This window comes from Castor canadensis, chromosome 4 (genome assembly GCF_047511655.1).
Source record: "Castor canadensis chromosome 4, mCasCan1.hap1v2, whole genome shotgun sequence".
In the NCBI taxonomy this organism is placed as follows: Eukaryota; Metazoa; Chordata; class Mammalia; order Rodentia; family Castoridae; genus Castor; species Castor canadensis.
The window spans coordinates 117802968-117822972 of record NC_133389.1 but is presented as its reverse complement, the minus strand read 5'-3'; the positions used below and the strand labels follow the sequence as shown (position 1 = coordinate 117822972).

The 20005-nt window shown below is 33.7% G+C and overlaps 1 protein-coding gene across 6 annotated transcripts in view; it reads left to right on the top strand.

Annotated features, from left to right (window-relative positions):
* Fign (fidgetin, microtubule severing factor) overlaps positions 1–20005 on the top strand; it is a 376464-nt gene that overhangs the window by 125209 nt on the left and 231250 nt on the right. For 4 of the 6 annotated variants that reach the window (XM_074070974.1, XM_074070972.1, XM_074070971.1 and 1 more), the window contains one exon: positions 1–3991. This exon is cut by the window's left edge and continues 11226 nt beyond it. The exons of the other annotated variants lie outside the window; for them this stretch is intronic. The gene's annotated coding sequence lies outside the window, so the exon portion shown is untranslated. Of the gene's footprint in view, positions 3992–20005 lie in introns of those variants that run through there. 6 annotated transcript variants of the gene reach the window in all.

Genomic DNA, 20005 nt, shown 5'->3' with positions numbered 1-20005 from the left:
TAAAAGGTAGTGCAGTTTCTATTTTTGTTCTCCGCATTCTTATTGTCAGCTTGGCCTTGTTTAACAGATGAACAGAATAAGTGCTTCCTCATGTTACACAATGACTGTTACTAGCTGCTGCACAAAGAAAACAAAATATTCCATATCATTTGAACATATTGAAAAGTCATACATACATTAAACACAATACCTGCTGTTTTATCAAATACTTTCAAAAACAAGAAGCATGATATTCATATCATTTTTATCTCACCCTATAAAAAATGGTTTCAAAATACAGTCTTTAACTGATCATTATGCCATGTTCTTTTTAAGATAATGTTGTTAAACTAGAAATTATCCAAGAAGTAAATTCCCATTCCATACTATATTTTTTCCCACAAATTTACACGATATTTAGGTGTCTCATATCTATTACTACTGTTCATGACTTCACCCATGTAGATATAGCACAATTTATGTTCTCTTAAACTACATGCTACAGAATGAGACAAGAATACTGTAAGATTTGGAACGAATGGCTGTTGGTCACAGAATAAAGATGACAGAAGATAGGTACAGAATGCTCATTCTTCCAGCCTTATCACACCGAACATTAACCTGTTTGTGATCATCTCCATTATATCTTTTTTGCCTAAGAGAGTGGCTCTCAAAATTCAATATGCATAAACATTATATGGATAGGTTATTACGAGTTTCCAGTCTTGACCCCAGAGATTCTGATTCGATGAACAGTACAACTCATGTTTCTTTTGAAATCACAGATGAGGCTAAAAATGCTGGTTTGAGGACCCCTAATCTACTGGAAGAAGTCATAAATACCCAGAGCTGAGTCATCTCCTTGGTCCTTCTCTCATGGAGCCAAAAGTAATTTAAAGATTAATGGTAAAGAGAAGCAGTAAAATAAACAATACACTAATTACTTTTAAGTCACTATTAGAAACAACTTCTGTAGTTAGTCGTAAACAATTACTTAATCAGAAAAGTTTAGATTCCAATTGACTTTGCTTCTGAATGCTCTGAAACTCAGTTTGAAACAGGATTTCTATCATTGGTGTGATAAAAAATAATGCATACATAGCTTACAGCTTCTTCTCTACCCCCCCATCCTTCCTTCTATTTCAGTCTCTTTTTAGTAAAATTTGCAAGAAAAATTATGAAATTTATTTCATTTTATCTTTTATACATGGGAAATAATAAAGACACATCATTCATCAGTAGTCACTCTAGCAACTCCTATAAGCTAACTTATTTTTATTATATATACATGTACTTTAGTATATGCTAGTTAAACAATTGATTTTATTTTGCCTGGATTATGGCTGAAGTAATACTATAGTAGTTAAGTTTACATTTTAAATCAGGAATGTTGAAGCTAACGATCAAAATGACAAATTGTCTTTCCCCAGTATTGAAATTGAAAGATTATCAAACCTCTTCCTGAGTATTGTATTTATACATTTGTATTACCACCTAGTGCTAGTTACTTTCTTTTATTTTTAGAAAACATAATTCCCCCCTGATAAACAGGGTGATCATGTAAGGCCCCCCTGAAATGATATAAATTTTATGTAATTAAATAAGAATTCTTTTTGAAATGTTGAGTGAGTTAACAATATAGTGTCTGCCATCCCAATTGACCCAGTATAAATATCACTGATACCAATTCTGGGAGGTGTATTCATCACATTCCTTTCATTTGTATTTATTCTTCCTGGCATTCTATAAGCCTCTGTTTAGAAGCTTTAGAGAAGGTAAGAGAAGCAAAGTGAAGAAGATCAAAAAGAACACAAATGAATTAAATAGACTCTTAACATTGAGTAAATGGTGTTTTATTTTTATCATGTAACTCGTCCCATACTTTTATTTCCTTCAAGTTCATAAAATTGTGTTTAATATCTTCCAGATAACAATGCAATGATTGTGCTACTTTTGACTGTAAAAACAATGGAGGAGACAGGAACAAAAGGGATATTAGCTATGACTAATGCCTTTTTCATACACTGTAGCAAATGCACCTATCATGGGATCTTCTAAGCTACTCTGTCTTTTGCATGAAATGTTAAAGAGTTTAGTTGTATGTTAGTGATAGCTGGGCAAAACTTTAGGTACTTGGGTGCTAAATCCAATGAAAAATTGTCTTCAGTTGGGGATCCAAACATTGAAGGTTAATTGTTATTGTTTAATTGACATTCAATCTCAATGAATGAAAGTCTATTTATTTCTAAGAAAGAAATGAAAAATATTCATGAACCAATGAAAAGAAAAATAAATAGGTAATACTATTAGTACTGTGTCTCATGCTTCTAAGATAAAAATGATTTGGAGTCTAATAAATGATACTCCATGCTTAAAAATATGGATTATGCTATAAAGACACCTTAGTAAATATGGATCTCCTACTTTAGAAGCTGGGGTGTAGTTCAATGCTAGACAGTTGACTAACATGTGTAAGTCAAAAACAAAACAAAACTACAAAACCAAAAAATGACAATGAATTAGAGATTAAATTACAAAAAAAACCTTTATTTTACAATGCAAAGTATTCTTACTAAGACGCTGAAACAAACTGTGAGTTCTACATCATCACACATATGTATACAAAAAAGTGAATATAAACTATAGCTATAGTAACAAGAACAATAATGACCATTTCTAGACATTTACTAGGGACTTGGCAAAGTGCTAAGTGTTTTATTTATCCCAGTCTTTCCAACAGCCCTGTGAGGTAGAAGTGCCTTTTGCAGAGGAAAAAAACACAAGCTCAACACATTAAGTAATATAACGAAAATGAAAAAGATATTAAATGGTGAAGTAGGAATTTCACTCAGTTCTACTGCTCAAAGGCTCTGTTCTTCACCATTGTTTTACGTTACTCAAAGTCCCAATTGGTTCCATCTCTGTTTAATAGTAATTAAATAGTAATAGTGACTATGATTTAACACTATTCAGACACCATGATAGTGGCCCTTCAAAGTTGAGAATGATGTAATATACTATAGGAGCTGCTAGAACTTTTTGGATTTCAGTTTTGACCTATTTCTTAGTCACATTTTTATAGTGGTTTGATTTTCTTTTTCTGTTTCTTTGGCAATAGTATGTATTTACTAGATATACCACACAGGGAAGATTGTCAACTTTACTTGCCATTTTTTTTACTATACTACATATGACTGTGGCATATTATTATTATTTGCATTTCCTAGAAAGAAGCAACCTTTGAAAGAGAAAATTATGAAGAAAAATGAATTTTTTACAACTGCTCAGAAGAAACCTCCTTTTTAAATTTACTTCTTGTCTTCTACTATCATCATGCCTTCCTTCATTATGAAGTGTTGTTAGAGATATAAATTGCATCCTAACCAGACATATCAGCTGGGAACAGTATCTCATGCCTATAATCCTAGATACTCAGGAGACAGAGATTAGAAGGATCTTGGTTCAAACTCAGCTTGGGCAAAATGTGAGACACTCTTTCATAATATACAACACACAAAAAGGCTGGCAGATAGGCTCAAGTGGTAGAGCATCTGCCTCTCAAGGCTAGGCCCTGAGTTCTAGTGCCAGTACTAACCACCCCCCCAAATGAAAACAACTAAAAAAATCTTACTGTCTGAAAAATGTCACCTGAAATAGAGATATTATTGAATTACCAACTTCAAAAGCAAATTTACATTAAAGGTAAATGGAAGACATTCCAAATCTGCAACACTGCACTTGATTCTCTGACATATTCAGCTACATGGAAAATTTACTTGTTTCTGGGTCTTGTCATTTTGTCAGTGGTGGGAGTTGAGGGAGTAGAGTTTCTAAAAAGTACAATTTTTCCCTTAAATGAGTATTAAAGCAGCACAGTTAAAGCTCACCTCCAAAAAAGAAGAAGTGAAAAACAAAGTGAAAGTTTGGGGTCAGTTGATTTAACCAAGTATCCAGTGATGCAAAGAATGCTGTCAGAGATAACTTGTTTCATATCTACAAGATATACTGAAATCAGATATGTCAGCAGTGTATTTCATGGAAATTGTGAAGATCTTTTCAAGATTTTCTAGTTTTTTCATAATCTGTGTTGTTTTTTCTCATTGACTATTTTAAGCAAAAAACCATATTTGAAAACATTTTTCTGAAGTTCATAAAACTTTTATTGACTACTTAAATACATTTTAAAGTTAAAAGAATAATGATTATTCTGAAAGTCAGATCAAAAGAATGACAGATTGTTTTTTAAATTACAAGTTCATACTTTACACTCAATTTTTGTCAGACTTTATAGTGTGATGTTTTATATTACTTAGCTATAGACTAACAGTTTTTGTAAACTAAGTCCTACTTCACTTACTTTTAAAGACAAATGTTTGCTTAGTGTCTACAAATGAGTGCTAACTGTAGTCCCTCAGATATTCAATAGTGTTTAGAGTTTGCACTTGAGGACAATGGTATTGTAAATGAAAATGACCAGTAGCCAATGGGAACATATAATTGTTTGTAATTAAACAAAAGTGTTGCTGAGTTAATCAGATTTACATCTTAATACACTTTAAAGTATTGCTGTCTTATCAAAATGAAGACTAGTTTTCTTTCTCTTTGGAATTTTTCTAATTGGTAATGAAAACTAAGCAAATTATGCTACTAAGAATCTTTAACCCACTTAAGTGCAATAAGTAAGCCCAGTGTGTTTTTGATCAAAGTTTTCATTGAAGTATCCTTTTAACTTTTCACCAGTTTTATAATTAACAGTTTGTACAGGCGTTAGCCTATTTACAGCATTTGCTCTAAAACACCCTGTGCTGTGGCTCTCATATTTTTGAATTACAGCACAAGCATATCAAAACATTATACCCTTCCCTTGGTAGCTGAATCATTCACTTGAAACACCATTGGCTTGATATAATTCTTGTTGGTGAAGAGTTTTTATTGTAACTTTTATTCAAATTTTTCTTTTGATTAAAGCAAGTCTACATTAGACAAAAGAATTCAAAGACTTGGCTGGCATGCTATCATTATTTTGCAACAAATCATATTTCTAGAACCTGTAGAATATTATCCAGTTGGAGGGAACTATCTCTTAGTTTTTCTAAACCTAAAGGTTTTGCTCTTAAAAAAAAAAAAAAAAAGCAAAGCGATAAGAGAATCTAAAGTTATGTCAAACAAATTACGTTTTGGTTATTAGTGGTTAGTTTGTAAATATCAAAGATCCACTTATTGTACTGCTCAGAGCTGCATTTGCATGCTGATGAAATGCAAGTGGATAGCTGTGAACTGTAGGGTTATCTCTAGTGCAGCAGTGGGGAGCTCCAGAATCAGACAGTCGAGCATCTGACCGACTCAAGAGTCCAAGCTGCAGACCTCTTCTATTCACTTTCTTTACAACAATTAAAATATGCAAAGTGATAATTTTCCTTAAGTAGCCTTAAATGTGCGATCTATTTAAATGTGAAGAAAATTGCCTGAAGCTTCTGGTGTGAGGGACAAAAAAGAATAAATTATGCAAATAACAGAAAAGGACTCTACCACTTGAACGCCTAATTTTCCTGTAATAAGCATACTGTTTCATTTAATTTTTTGCCTCTTATTAAAAGTGACAGTTCTTTTGCACTGTCTGATGGTTATATCTGACACAAGCTAGGGAAATGACTGCTAGACTAAATGCTAAAGCATTTTGGTAGCTTTTTTAGATGATGGTTACATTCACAAAGTAATTATGCACTGAAGAGTAGAGAAATAAGGTTTAATTACACAGTAATCGCTTCTGATGGACACGGCAGAAGTGTGAACACCGCCAGACTGCAATCCATCAATGACAAACCCCTGGCCACTTTTAATTCCTCCTCATTTGCATCATAACCTCCGCACCAAGTTGCACAAATGCTGTTAAATGTTAATAGGAGCTGTCTCTCCACTCAAAATGAATGCTTAAGCTGTTTCATTTTTTTTCTCCTCCACCTCAGACCTTCAAAACCAGCTCCTCTCTGAGAGCAGGCATTAAGCACAGAGCATGGTGCGTGGTCACTGTTGTGCTAATTGGGAGCAACACTTAAAGTTTTATCTCTCAAGCGCTAATAATGCACACTGCTGACAAACCAGTGAATAAGTAATGTATTTGGAGGGGCGGGAGGGGGGGAGGAAGAAAGGCATGCCTAGAATGAAAAATGCAGTTGGGACCGTTGTTCAGTGACTAGCTATTTGATTAGGCCCTGTAGTCATATTTAATCCAGATCCTTAGGGAACATAGACAAAATTACATCTTCATCTCATCAAACATTCAGCCATATTTAAGAATTCAGCTGATCAAGCTTTTATTGTTTCTCTTGCAGCAACACAGAGACAATGTTGTCTTGCATTCTTCATTCCAGAAGCTGGATGAGGAAAGTCCCCGTGAGCTTTGGGCCTGCTTTATAGGGCCCACTGTGGTTAGGGAATCCCAGTAGCAGAGGAATAAAATCATTTCAGTTACTCTGAACTAATGTTGGAGTTGATAAAACCTCCAGCCTTCAATTCTATTTGTACAGTGTTTAATACTCAATCTCATCTTCCTTATTTAAAAAAATGTTCTTTTCTCTACCTTGTCTTTAAACCCTGTCCACTTCCTGGGATGGGTCTATATCATTAAACTGCAGATGGTTCATTTTCTATTAAGCAGCAGGTATCATTTTTGTCCTGACAAGAGGAAGCTCCACCTGCTGCCGGCCCACCAATACTTCCAGCTGACTGCTTTGCAGAATGGGAAAGGTAATTTGTAAGCAGTGTGCTAAGTTTAACAGTAGACTTTAAGAAGTGACAAAAGAGCCATTTTCTGCATGAAGATTGAGAATTATCAACACCTTTCGGTGCATAATAGTTAAGCCTTTATCACTTGAGGAGCTGCTGATAAGGTTAAGAACACTAGACAAACTGCTCATTAGTGGAAAGGTTTGCCTTTTACATTAAAGACTGCTGGGTACTGAGGTTCCTCTAGTGAGCAATACATCCCTGGCATTTGAAAAGAATGAGCTGATCAGTGTACATAAATGAATATGGAAAAGGAGACCTGGAATGTTCTAATAATATTAGTGAGGTTTTCTCAAGCTTCAGAAATGATAAGCCTGTTAAGTGTATTCAAAAGCCGCATGATCAATAAGGTAAGGCCCATACTCTGCCCTGTATCTTACCACTGACTAGCTGTGTGACCTTGGGTTAGTAATTTATATTTGAAAAAATTAAAGCATGCTATAATAGGATGTGAATATGGAATATCAAAAGTCACAGGCTGCATCAGTAAATAATATGAATCAGTTGCAAATAACTCATATACTATATTCTGATAGTAAACATAGAGAAAAACATATTTTTTGATGGTACTAGGATTTGAACTCTGTGCCTCAAGCTTGCTTGGTAGGTTTTTACCAGTTAAACCACACCCCTAGCCCTTTTTTGTTTTACCTGTTTTTCAGCTAGGTCTCACCTGTTTCCCTGGAGTTGGTCTCAGGCTGCGATCTTTCTGTCTATAGCCTTCTGTGTACTTGGGATCACAGATGTACACCACCATGCCCAACTTACTGACTGAAATGGGGGAAGGGGTCGGGCTGACTTTTTGCCAGGGTGAGCCTTGAACCACAATCCTCTTAGCTCTGCTTTCCGTGTAGCAAGGTTTACAGACTTGCACTACTGAGCCCACCCAGCAAAGGGGAAAAAATTAATTAGTATCTAGTCATTCAGTTTATGCTGACAAGTTGGATTAGGAATTATAAACTAGAATTTATTTTAGTCATTTTCAGAGACCTCTGAGCAGAGGAATGAGAGTGGTTTTTCTATACACCTGCTCTATAGGTTTGATATAAATTAGAAATGGTAAATAATAACTTCCTTGGGTCTTTTCATGTGAAATTAGTATTTAATCTTGTCAATGATCATATAAGGAGGATAATGTTAACCATGGTTTAAAGATGAAGAAACAGCAGCTCAGAGTTTAAATGACTAGAAGGAGGACATGTATGTGGGAATAGCTGCAGTGAGGTTTGAATGCAGGTTTGTCAGATTTTAAAACCTATATACTTAACTGTGTTTGGGGATTGAGTTCTATGTGTATGGAAAATAACAACCTAAACTGAATCTGCTTTTTGTTCTACCCTCTCTGGCTGTAGGACTTTAGTCCTATTCATTAATCTCTCTTTTGCCTATCAAGGTTTATCTTCCATCACATTGGAAACAGCCTCAGCCTACTGATGATATCAGGCTGATACAGAGGAGCTATCCTTAGAAACAATATGGCTTTCTATTTAATTTGTTGAAATTAAGAATAACGTTTAAAATCTCTGTGGCCCATTACAATGAAGATGTTCTTGTCACTTCTCAATAAAATATATTATGAGTGATGCTCCTTTGAGACAAATGTGTAGCTACATATTACCCTAAGTACCCTAGTTCACCACTGAGGTAAAGTGTACTGGCCTGAGCCAAAATTGTATTGGTCCTGCAACCACATTCTTACATGCTTCTGTCTTCCTTTAGTACCAGTCCTTTTCCACTTAGGAGAAGGCAGGTCAATTAAAAAAAAAATAACAAAACAAAAAAACATCAGTTCTCATTGCTAGATCGGGTTGAAGAAGGAAAAGATAAAATAAAGGTTTGGAAAAGAGAAATCCAGAAAGCATGGATGAAGGAAGAATGTGTAGCAGTAGAATTAACTGAGCTAGCAGAAGAGATACAGGTGAAGATGCGTGCATGGAGAAAGAAAAAGAAAAGCAAAAAAAAGAATTATCCTTTCTCATGTATTAGCTTTCTCCCAGATACGTCACTTACATTCTGATGCAAGCATCCCAGCCAGCTTCCTTAACAGCCTATTTCAGGCACTCCAGAGCTATGCAAACTACTCTAATCTCAGTCACAGAACCTAAAGCCTGTCCTGTGTGAATAAGCACAGGTCCTCAACACAGCTGCTCTCTACTCCAAGGATGCCATATTTTAGGATCTGTCATGAGTAAGCAAACGAAAAAGGCATTTTCTTTCTCTTGAACTGCTGCTACAATAGACTCAAAATTCCAGTTCTTTCCACTTAAATGACAATTGTACTCCCAGTGTGTGATTAAACATTTATATGGTTGTTTTGCAGAGATTTTGCATGGTCATGTAATTAATGTGATTATAATTTCATGTCCAATGTCTCCTCCACCACCCTATATGGTCCTTTTTCAATCTTTCTGTATTCACACCATGAAACACATTGAGCCCATCAGAACAAAAACACTATAAACAATCTTTCTAAGAAAGTGGTTGCAAGCAAAAAGCAAGAATATACTAATAGAGGATTCCTTAGTTAATTCCAATACTGAAAAGAATGAAAAAGAGAAAGATTTCGCGAAGATGCACTGAAAACTAGGGTGCTAATGTTTTTAGGACAAGAGATCAGTGATGGAGAAAAATCTGGCTGTGGATGATTCAGTCTGAAGTTCCTTGACTTTATAACCATAGGGAATCTTAATGAAACTATGTGACTATTGGGGATTGAAGTCTATATAGCAAGAAGGAAGGATGTTAAAATTGGTTTAGACCTGAGGAAATTATATATAATATAATAATACAATATAAATTAACAATTAATATAAATGCCACTATGGCTAAAAAAAATACAGTGATCTTGCTATCCATGCCATTGTGTATTAAACAAAGTTTTACATATTTGATACAATATACAGTTTTATAATCTGCTACCTACACTTCATAATCATCCACTCTTACCTTCAAATTAGAGAGAAAATTAAGAGAGTAAGTTTGTATTCATGATTTCTAATTACAATTGCAAGCTATTTGAATTTAAGCAGTCATATTATTTGTCTGCACTATGGAGGTGATTTTTAGAAACTATGCTATACAGTAAAAGTCTGCCATGAGTTAATCTCTAAGTCTGTCTTAGTTCTGTTCTCCTGTACTAGCATTATAAAGGTTTTAGTGTACTTACAGATCCCTGAATCAAAGGCACAACACAAACAGAAAGTAGTGTATGTATTATTAACCTCCTTGCGCTTGTTTCCTCATCTGTAATATGGGGTTAATGATATTTCTGTACTCCCAAGAATATTGTGGGAATTAATGTTTGTAAAGCCCTTTAAGATCCACGGATGATAGATGCCATAAAAGTCCAAAGGTGATAATATTATAGTTATTGAAATTGGAGACACCAATAATGTTAGGAACTGAATATATATTTGGTTGCAAGGCACCCAATATATGATGAATTCACCAACACTTACTGTTAAGTGTACTGTTTCAAAATCAATGTTTTAATATATAGAGAGAATAAATCCTAAAGAGATACCCTGTGCAGGTTATGAGCTAAATGAATATAATTTGTTTGCAGTTGAGAAAAAATACACTATCAAAGTCCGTATTATAAAGGAACATGTAAATACTACTGCAGAATATACTAGATTTATACTCAAAATTAGATAATGTCAGATTGATTTGTTTAAAGAGAGAGACAATAAATGACATGTTAAAAATGCTAACATGATTTATTCAAATTATCTTTATCTCTCCATTACTTCTGTATTTTTCATTTACATTTTGAATCTACTTGTATAGTTTATATATATATATATATGTATATATTCAGCACAAAATAATAATCTTTTTGAAAATAACAAAAAAGTATACAATATCCACTGACACTATCTGAACTAATTTTTATGTGGGTATTAAACATTTTTTTCCAAAAGCTTACAAAAGAAATTTTGCTAATGCTTTAGAATACAAAATAAGACTAAAATAACTTTTCTAATACATTAGATATAATTTAAAAATTCAAGTATCTCATGTGATTACCTGTTTATTAATTCAATCACTTAAAATTCATAGATCACTTAAAATATCATTTATTTGTGCTATACAAAGGATAAAAATTTAAAATACAACTTGTACAACCCATAAGAGTATATGTTTATACATGGAGAAAACTGCATAGAAATATGGAAACTATTCTGTCACTAAACTTTATAATGATTACTTCTAGAAAGTGGTTTGGCATTTGAGGCAGTGTAGATGAGCTTACATTTTTTTATTTTTCATAATTCTGTTTTAATTGATTTTGTTCTAAAAAGCATGGTTTGAAAACCTGAAAAATAAAAATGATGATTGGTTTTAAATTAAAGAAGTGAAGTTAGAATTTAAATAACATGCACAATTTATTATCAAATATACTGAAAGGGGAGAAAGAATAGTTAAGGGAAAGATTCAATACCCTTGGTTATACTTTGGGAGAACTAACATACACATATGTTTTTGTTTTATCAAGACACTTCTTAGAGACTTTGGTAGATTTAATAGGAAGGAATGCAATTCTGTCTCTTAATCCATTGGAGCATGATTTCCAACTAAGTGGAGGAAAGGTTAACTTCAAATGATAGTGGCAAACCAGTCAAGGAAAAACAACAGGGTTCACAATTAAGTCAAGGAGTCAAGCAAACGTTATATTTAGAAAGTCAAGAGCTTTGTTTTGGCTGTTTTAGAGGTTTTCCCCAATTTATAAGTGGTTGAAGGTTACTAAGCTCATCATCCAGAGCTCAAAGTCATTCCAGAGTTTATTGCATATTCAAGTTCAAAGATTTAAATGAGTATTACAAAAGAATAAATTTGAATCCTGGGACTACTGAGTTTGTGAGAGTTTAAGTAAATTATAGTAAAAGGTCACATGGGCCAGCATATTTTGAGATAGATAATAAGCAGAGAAAGCTATATTTAGAGGTATAAAATTAAGGAGCACTGAAGCATGTTTAATGTCTTATCAAAAATTACAAGTTTGTTTATGTATATTTATAATAAAATACTTCCTAGAAAATATGAATAATAGGTAAACAGAACTGAGATGTTGTATGACCTGAATTCCTTTTCTTCTACTGTAATAATGGTTTTTTACATAACCTTTTGTTTCACTTCTGCTCTTGACTTAGGGCTTCAATGCACTGTTTTGTTTCTTTATTAGTCTATAAATACCTTGATCACTATTTGGAAGGACTATGGTGCTCAAAGAAGTAGACATACACTAGAATAAGAATTTGGGAATATTTCATATTTCATTTAATCTTTTTATTTTGACCAGTTGGAGATATATACATATATATAATATATATATGGATTGATTTCTTAATTTCCTTATAGTCATCCAGAATCTCCTGTAGATGGGAGAATAATAATATGTGTTCCATTACTGACTTACAACAAAATGTGTTGCATTGTAGTGAAGAGATCACTTTCATACACGGTGTCTAACAGTTAACAGACAATAAATGTTAATGAATTGCTTGAGTAGATTTATACAGGCAAAGATAGGTTTGATTTTGTTTTGTTAATTGCCAATCTGTGATGCCTAGAATAGTGCTCAAGCTACTGCAATCATGTGGCAAGTATTTGCTAATAAATAAGTGAATTTCCTAAGACATGTGCTAAGTAAGGCTCAACCATGCAGAGATTTTATCATCTCATTGTTTTCCTACCAATTCTACTAATTTTCCTATTTAATTTGTTCTCTCTAAGTAAAGTAAAGCAAAATTATAAACAATAAAAGTCACTTCACATCTCCTCACACCTAAAACATGCCAATTCTTTTTCATTTTTAACCATTGATATCAAATGTTTGCCTGAGAAATAGTAGTCAGAACAGAACCACAACATACTACAGTAATTCTGTACACCAATCTATTTCTCGTTTTCTCCACGTGCTTCTGTCTTCCTTCCTGCTAATGTAGAAGACCAGTCCCATATCCTTTGTCAGTTAAAGTCCCTTATCTCTACTCTCCTTAATGGCAAAACTAATCGTTAAAGTTTTGTATACTTACTGTCTGTATTTAATCACTTCTCATCTTTTTAGTTCACTATAAGATTTCCATCCCCACAACTTCAATGAAACTCACTTGTCAAATTTACCAACAATCTTTATTTTGCCAAAACTTATGGTCAATTATCAGTCATCCTGTCACTTGTTCTCTAAGCACTTGGCAGATTTCATCATTGCTTCCTTCTTAAAACACTTTATTTTCTTCTGCTTTTCTTTCTGTTTCGTAGATCAATATTTCTCAGTCTGTTTTCTTTTTTTCTACTTCTTTTCTTGATCTCTAAAATTATTGGCCCTTAATCCTTATTGGATTTACTCTGTAGATATATCGTTTATCTCTGTAAACTTAAATAACATCCGCACGCTGTTATCTACCAGGACCCTAGCAGAAAACAGTGGCACATTCTATCAGAGTAAATTGAGCATAGTTTAATTAAGGCTGTATTTGTTTACAAGATGTGGGCAGGATGTAGAATATTATACTCCATAATGTGACAGCAGAGCTCTGTTTTATGATGGTGTCCTAGAGCTGGCTTGTACTGGCTCAATTGCAAGTTTGCAAGTTAGTTGTCAAACATAGCCATTATTAAAAATTAAACGATCTAAACTTATAATTAAATAAATTATATTATTAAAAATTATTCAAAACCTATTACTTCCAAATTATTTTACTACTATGTATGTTTTTGAGACTTGTGTTTATTATACCTGGATAATGAAAATAGTCTATAATAGGCTTGTGTGTTCTTCCCCACCTCACATTCGATGATACCATATTGGTAGCTTAAAAACTTGCTATGTAGGAAATTTTTACACAACAGAAGTCAGCCAATGTGTAACTCAAGGTTTGATTTATTGTTTTGTTGGTTGAGTAAACTAAGGAGAGTAATGCTATGCTAATAATGAAAAATCTACTTAAAATTGTTTCATGACTGTAGTACACACATTGTGAAGAATAATTTTAAAATTTGGTAACATATTCTACCAGGGATCTAAAAATATTATTGAATTCACTTGAAAAGTCACTCACATCATTTACAAATAAATTACAAAATCCATCTTCATTTCACTTTTATCTTAAGCATTAATGTAAATGAAAATACCACTCAAAATTTCTATTGGATTTATACATGTTTGCCAATTGTAAGAGCTCAGCAAAAATCAACAAAAAGTATTCTTTGAAAATCAATTGGCTCTAAGGAATTTATTGTATTGCATATTTTATTTGTAAATTTTGTTCTACACATCATTTATATCACAAAAATGTATAGCAAATGTATATACTGCCTATCTATGTACACATATTGTTATTAGAGATCTAGCTCTTAAATATTTACCAGCATAACACTACTCTATCACTTCTGTGAGGCCTGGGAGAGTAAGAACAAAAACTCTAAAGAAACTTAAGAGAATTATGTAGAGAGGGCTATCTAATAGGAGCTATAACCTTAGGGTAGAGGGACACAAAAGGACTTTGGTAAAAAGGGTAGAAATTAGAAAGGTGATAGGAAGATAAGTATGTTTACCCCACTATTCTCTTTCTTTCGCATCTCTCCCTAGAACTACTCATTTGGGCTGAACCCGAGCATAAGCCAAACAGCAAAAGAGCTTGTCTATGCAGTCCTAATAGCTTAGCCTTCTGGAGCACAGAACAAAATGGAGATTGGTTAGAAAGTGCATATAGAGGATGTGCATACAGATAAAATTTAGCCAGAATGATCCACTATTTATATCATCACATACAATTGTGCTTCATTAGGTAGAAAATCTGTATCCCTAAGTCAGTGGTTATGAAGACTAGGCTGGATGATAGTCTCCAAATATAACAGGTCCTAATTCCTGGAAGATGTTCATAGAATATTCATACTATTCCTTATATGCTCTCCAGACTCCTATCAGTAGCAATCAATGAAGTTCTATAAGTTTTTCATGGTATAAGTATTTTTTTCTTAGAGACCAGTCTTGAACTCTTCCTTCTTGGTCTATCCCTGTTTAATGCTAGTTATCAGTCTGGTGGCAGGTAGGAGCAGTAGAAAGAATTATCACCAGCTCGTGAGACAACTACACTAGACTCAGTCATTAAAAGGATGATTACCTCAGATATAAGGGAAAGACTATCTTTACTGGAAAGGACAGTTCAAGGGATGTAGGGATTCAGAGTTCTTAGTTTCATTTTTGTCTGTCCAAATGTCCCTATTCCAACACTTGAGATGCTTCTCTTTCCTATGAGTTCTTTTACTTTGGCACAAAAGATTTAGTGGGTATAGTTGACTGTCAAATTTTCAGCTCTTTCACTCAAGCCATTGATTTGATCTCTGAATGTATGAATCTTGAAATAAGTCACTCCTTCAAAGCTTGAGACTTGATTTTCCAGGTATGATCTCAGCAGAATATTCAGTTTCTTACACCCTTTCCTATAATCCAGAAGGCCATCAAAAGAAGCCAGAGGATACCATCATCCTTTTTTTTCCTCTAAATTTTAAGACAAGGTCTTGCTATATAGCCCAGGCTAACCTCAAGCTCACAATCCTCCTATGTCATCCTCCTGAGGACTGAGATTACAGGTACCACCATGTCCAATGTGATGCCATCATTTTTACAACTACCATTGTCATCATAGAGATAAGTGCCACAGCAACTTGATTGCATAACACTTTTCTCCTCCGCTGGTGATAATTTGAGTAAACATAATGCCACTACATGTCATGAATTATCCATGCCACATCAACTTTTCCCTCCCCCGTCCTCAAAGATGGAAACACAATCCCAGTATTCCATTTGAGAGTTTATTCCTTGGGGGCACTTCCAGTAGCAATTACTGTATTATTCTTAAAACACTATAGTAAGGAAACCAGGAAAACATCATTTTATTTTCTATATCAACAGGAAATAGATTATTTAATTAAAATTAGAATAATCCAGTGGATGATTCAATACAGGTATTTTTTTTCCCAAAGGGGTATCAAGCCCATAGCAAAAATATAATACTATGGGATAAGAAATAGCCAGAGATATTCCATCCTTATATTTAAAAGGGTATTGTAAAGGTGTATACTAGAAATGGGAGAAAGCTAGTAGAACAGGTCACTTGGCAGGATTATGGCATTTGGTTCTCCACTGCAGAAGTTTCTCTGACAGAAGCTAATCAGAAGCCAAGGAACAAGAGAATCCATAGTTGTCTCTTGTGACATAGATTAAGAAAAACTGGAAAAGAAACAATAGAAGCTAACCAGCACAATATTGACTGCTCTCAGCCCAATAGTTCCAGCCTCACTTTCTCTAACAAGAGTCAGACTTATATACCTAATTGACCACTCGCCATTCCCCTTGAATGTTTACTGTACATTTCTAATTTATCTTATTCAAAATGAAAATTTTGTTTTTGTCCTTATACCTCTGCTTTTCCTATTTTTACATCTTAATAAAAGACACCACAGTTCCAATGGCTCAGTCCTAAAATTGAAGAACTATTCTTGATTTCTTTCTTTTCCACACACTCAACCCATCAAGTCCTGTTGATTTTGAGTCAAAAGACTATCCCAAATCAGAACACTCCCTATTACCTCAACTACTGCCATTCTATTCCAAATTATACTTATCGCTCACCTGGACTATTATAGTAACCTCTCAACCTGGCTTTGTGTTTCCACTCTTGCCCTCCTACATTCTGTCATATACCCAGAAACCAGAATGATCTTTTAAAAATGTAAATCAAGTGATTATTACTATCTGCTTAACGGTGAGCCATTAAATTTAATAGTAAAATCAAGATTCCTTATCATGGCCTAGTGAAAAAAAATGATCTGGTTCCTACTTTTCTAGAATCATTTCCTAATGGTTGGCTACTCCAAATCCCTCACTGGCCTTCCAAATTCACATTAACACTCTAAACTTATTACCATAAGTTAAGTTAAGTTAAGGTCTTTGTATTTCTTATTCCTGCAACTTAGGGTGCTTATCCCCTAGATCTTCAATTGATTCTTCTTTTGTTTAAAACATTTTTATCAGCATACATTAATTGTACAGAGTGTTCCCTTTTCACGCTTCCATATATGCAATGTACTTTGGTTAGGTTCATCCTCACCATCATCCCATCCCCTCCTCTCTTCTTAAAATGATTTCGACAGGTTTCAATTTTCTATCTTCATACATGTATATAAAGTACACTTACTGTATTCAACCACCTTTACCATCTCCTCTCATCTTCCTCTTCCACTCATAATCTCCCTCTAACAGAATCTGTTCTACATGCCTGTCCTTCATTATTTATGTGTATATTCATTGTTCAAAGGGGTTTGATCATGGTATTTCACTAGTGAATACATTATACTTTAATCAGTTGAAATCCCTCCCCCCTGTTATCTTCCTTACCCTTTCATCCCTACCCCTTATTATTCTACAGTTTTCAATGTGTTTCATTATGCCTGCTTCATACATAGATGCAATGTAACTCAATATTATTCACTCTCTACATTCTCTTTTCCTCTCCCTCTTCCTTTGTGTGTGTGTGTATGATTATGTTTGTAGTTGTGTATACATTTGTCTTTTGGTTCTATCTTTAAGAGGAAACATTCAACTTTGTCTTTTGATGCTGGCTTACTTTGTTTGACATGATAATCTCTAGTTCCATGCATTTACCTGCAAAAAACCCATAATTTTATTCTTCTTCATGTCTAAATAATATTCTACTGTATATAGCATTTTAAAAATCCATTCATCAGTTTAGTTCTATTTTTAGTTTTTTGAGGCACCTCCATACTGCTTTCCATAGTACTTATACATTCCCACCAACAGTATATAAGGGTTCCTTTTTCCTTTATTTTTCTGTGATCTTTATCTTTGTGAGCCTGGCTAACTTCACTTAAGATCATGTTCTCCAGTTCCATACATTTACCTGTGAGTTACAAAATGTCACTCTTTTTATGGCTGAATAAAATTTCATTGTATATACGCCACATTTTCTTAATCCATTCATCAGTCGTAGGGCATCTGGATTGTCTCCATAGTTTGGCTATTGTGGATAATGCTGCAATAAACATTGGTGTACAAGTTTCTTTATTGTATCCTGACTTACATTCCTTTGGATATATGCCTAACAGTGGTATCACTGGATTATAAGGTAGTTCTATTTTTAGTTTTTAATGGAGCCTCCATAGTGGTTGGACTAATTTACATTCCAACTAACTGTATATGACAGTTTCTTTTTCCCAACATTCTCTCCAATGTTTGTTGTTGTTTGTGTTCTTGATGATACCATTCTAACTGGAGTAAGGTGGAATCTTAACGTGGTATTGATTTTCATTTCCTTTCTGGTCAGGGATTTTGAACATTTCTTCAAGTATTTATCAGCTATTTATATTTCTTTTTAGAGTTTTCTATTCAGCTTTTTATTTTTGTGTGTGTGTGTCTATTGCAAATGGCATTTTTTTCCTGCATTCTTCCTCAGTTTGTTAATTGTTGTTATATAGAAAAGCTACCGACTTTTGTATATTGATTTTGTATCCTGTTAGTTTGCTGTGTTTATGATGTCTAAAAAGTTGTTTTGGTGGAGGACTTAGGATCTTTTAGGTATAATAATCATATCATCAGCAAACAGGGATAATTTGATTTCTTCATATCCTATTTGGATTCATTTTACTTCTTCTTCATATCTTATTGCCCTGACTAGAAATTCCAAAACTATATTGAGCAAGAGTGGGGAAAGTGGGCATCTTTGTCTCATTCCTAACTTAAGAGGAAATAGTTTCAGTGTTTTCCCATTTAGTATGATGTTGGCTATAGGTTTGTCATTTATAGTCTTTATTGTGAAGTACATTCCATTTTTAGCTTCTTCAGATATTTTATCATTAAACAAAATGTTGAATTTTGTCAAAGGCTTTTTCTGTATCTATTGAGATGATCGTGTGATTTTTGTCCTTGATTCCATTCATATGCTGTATTACATTTATTGATTTATGTATGTTGGACCATACCTAGAATGAAATCAACTTGATCTTGGTGCATTTTTTTTTTTTTTTTGGTGTACTGTTGAATTTGGTTTACCAGTATTTTATAGAGAATTTTTGCATCCATGTTTATAAAGGAGATTATTGGTCTGTAATTCTCACTTTTTGTTGCATCCTTTTCTGATACTGTCATGAGTGTAATAAAGTTTTCATAGAATATGTTTGATACGTTCTCACCCTTTCTATTTCATGAAAAAGTTAGAGAGGTGTGTTGTATTACTTCTTCTTTAAAGGTCTGGTACAATCCAGCAGTGAATTTACCAGGTCCTGGAGTTTTGTTGTTTGGGAGACTCACTCTTGCTGCTTCAGATTCATTGTTTGTTATAGATCTTTTTAGGTTGTTTATATCCTCTTGTTTTAATTTCAGTTGGCTAAATGCATCTAGAAATGTATACATTTCTTCTAGATTTTCCAGTTTTTTGGGATATAAGCTTTTGAAATATTCCCTAATAATCCTTTGGATTATCATCAGTATTTATTGTGATATCCCTTATTCATTTTTAATTTGATTAATCTGGACCTTTTCCCTCTTTCTTCTAGTCAGATTGGCTAATGGTCTATCAATCTTGTTTAATTTTTTGAAGAACTTATTTTTCAGTTTACTGATTCTTTGCATATCTTTTTTGGTCTCTATTTCATTGATTTCAGCCTTTATGTTTTATTATTTCTTACCTTCTGCTGATTTGGGGTTTAGCATGGTCTTGTTTATCTAGAAGCTTGAGACATGGCATTAGGTCATTTATTTGAGATCTGTCTGTGTATTTAATGAAGCATAGCTCTAAGCTTTCCCCTTGGCCCTGCCTTTGATGTATCCCATAGGTTCTGGTAAGATGTGTTTTTATTTTCATAAGATTCCAGGAATTTTTTATTTTCCTCCTTATTTCTTCAGTGAATCACTTTTCATTCAACATCACATTGTGCAGTCTCCACATTTGAGTATTTTCTGTAATTTCTTTTGTTGTTGAGTTTTAGTTTTTTCTCTGGTGGTCCAAGGAATTATGTCAATTTTCTTATATTCGTTAAGATTTGCTTTGTTTCCTAAAATATGATCTATTTTTGAGGAAATCCCATGGGGTCCTGAGAAAAATGTATATTGTGCTACTGATAGATGAAGTACTCTGAAGATGTCAGTTAAGTTCATTTGGTCTTTGGTGTCATTTAATTCTGAGGTTTATTTGTTGGTTTTTATGTATGGATGAGC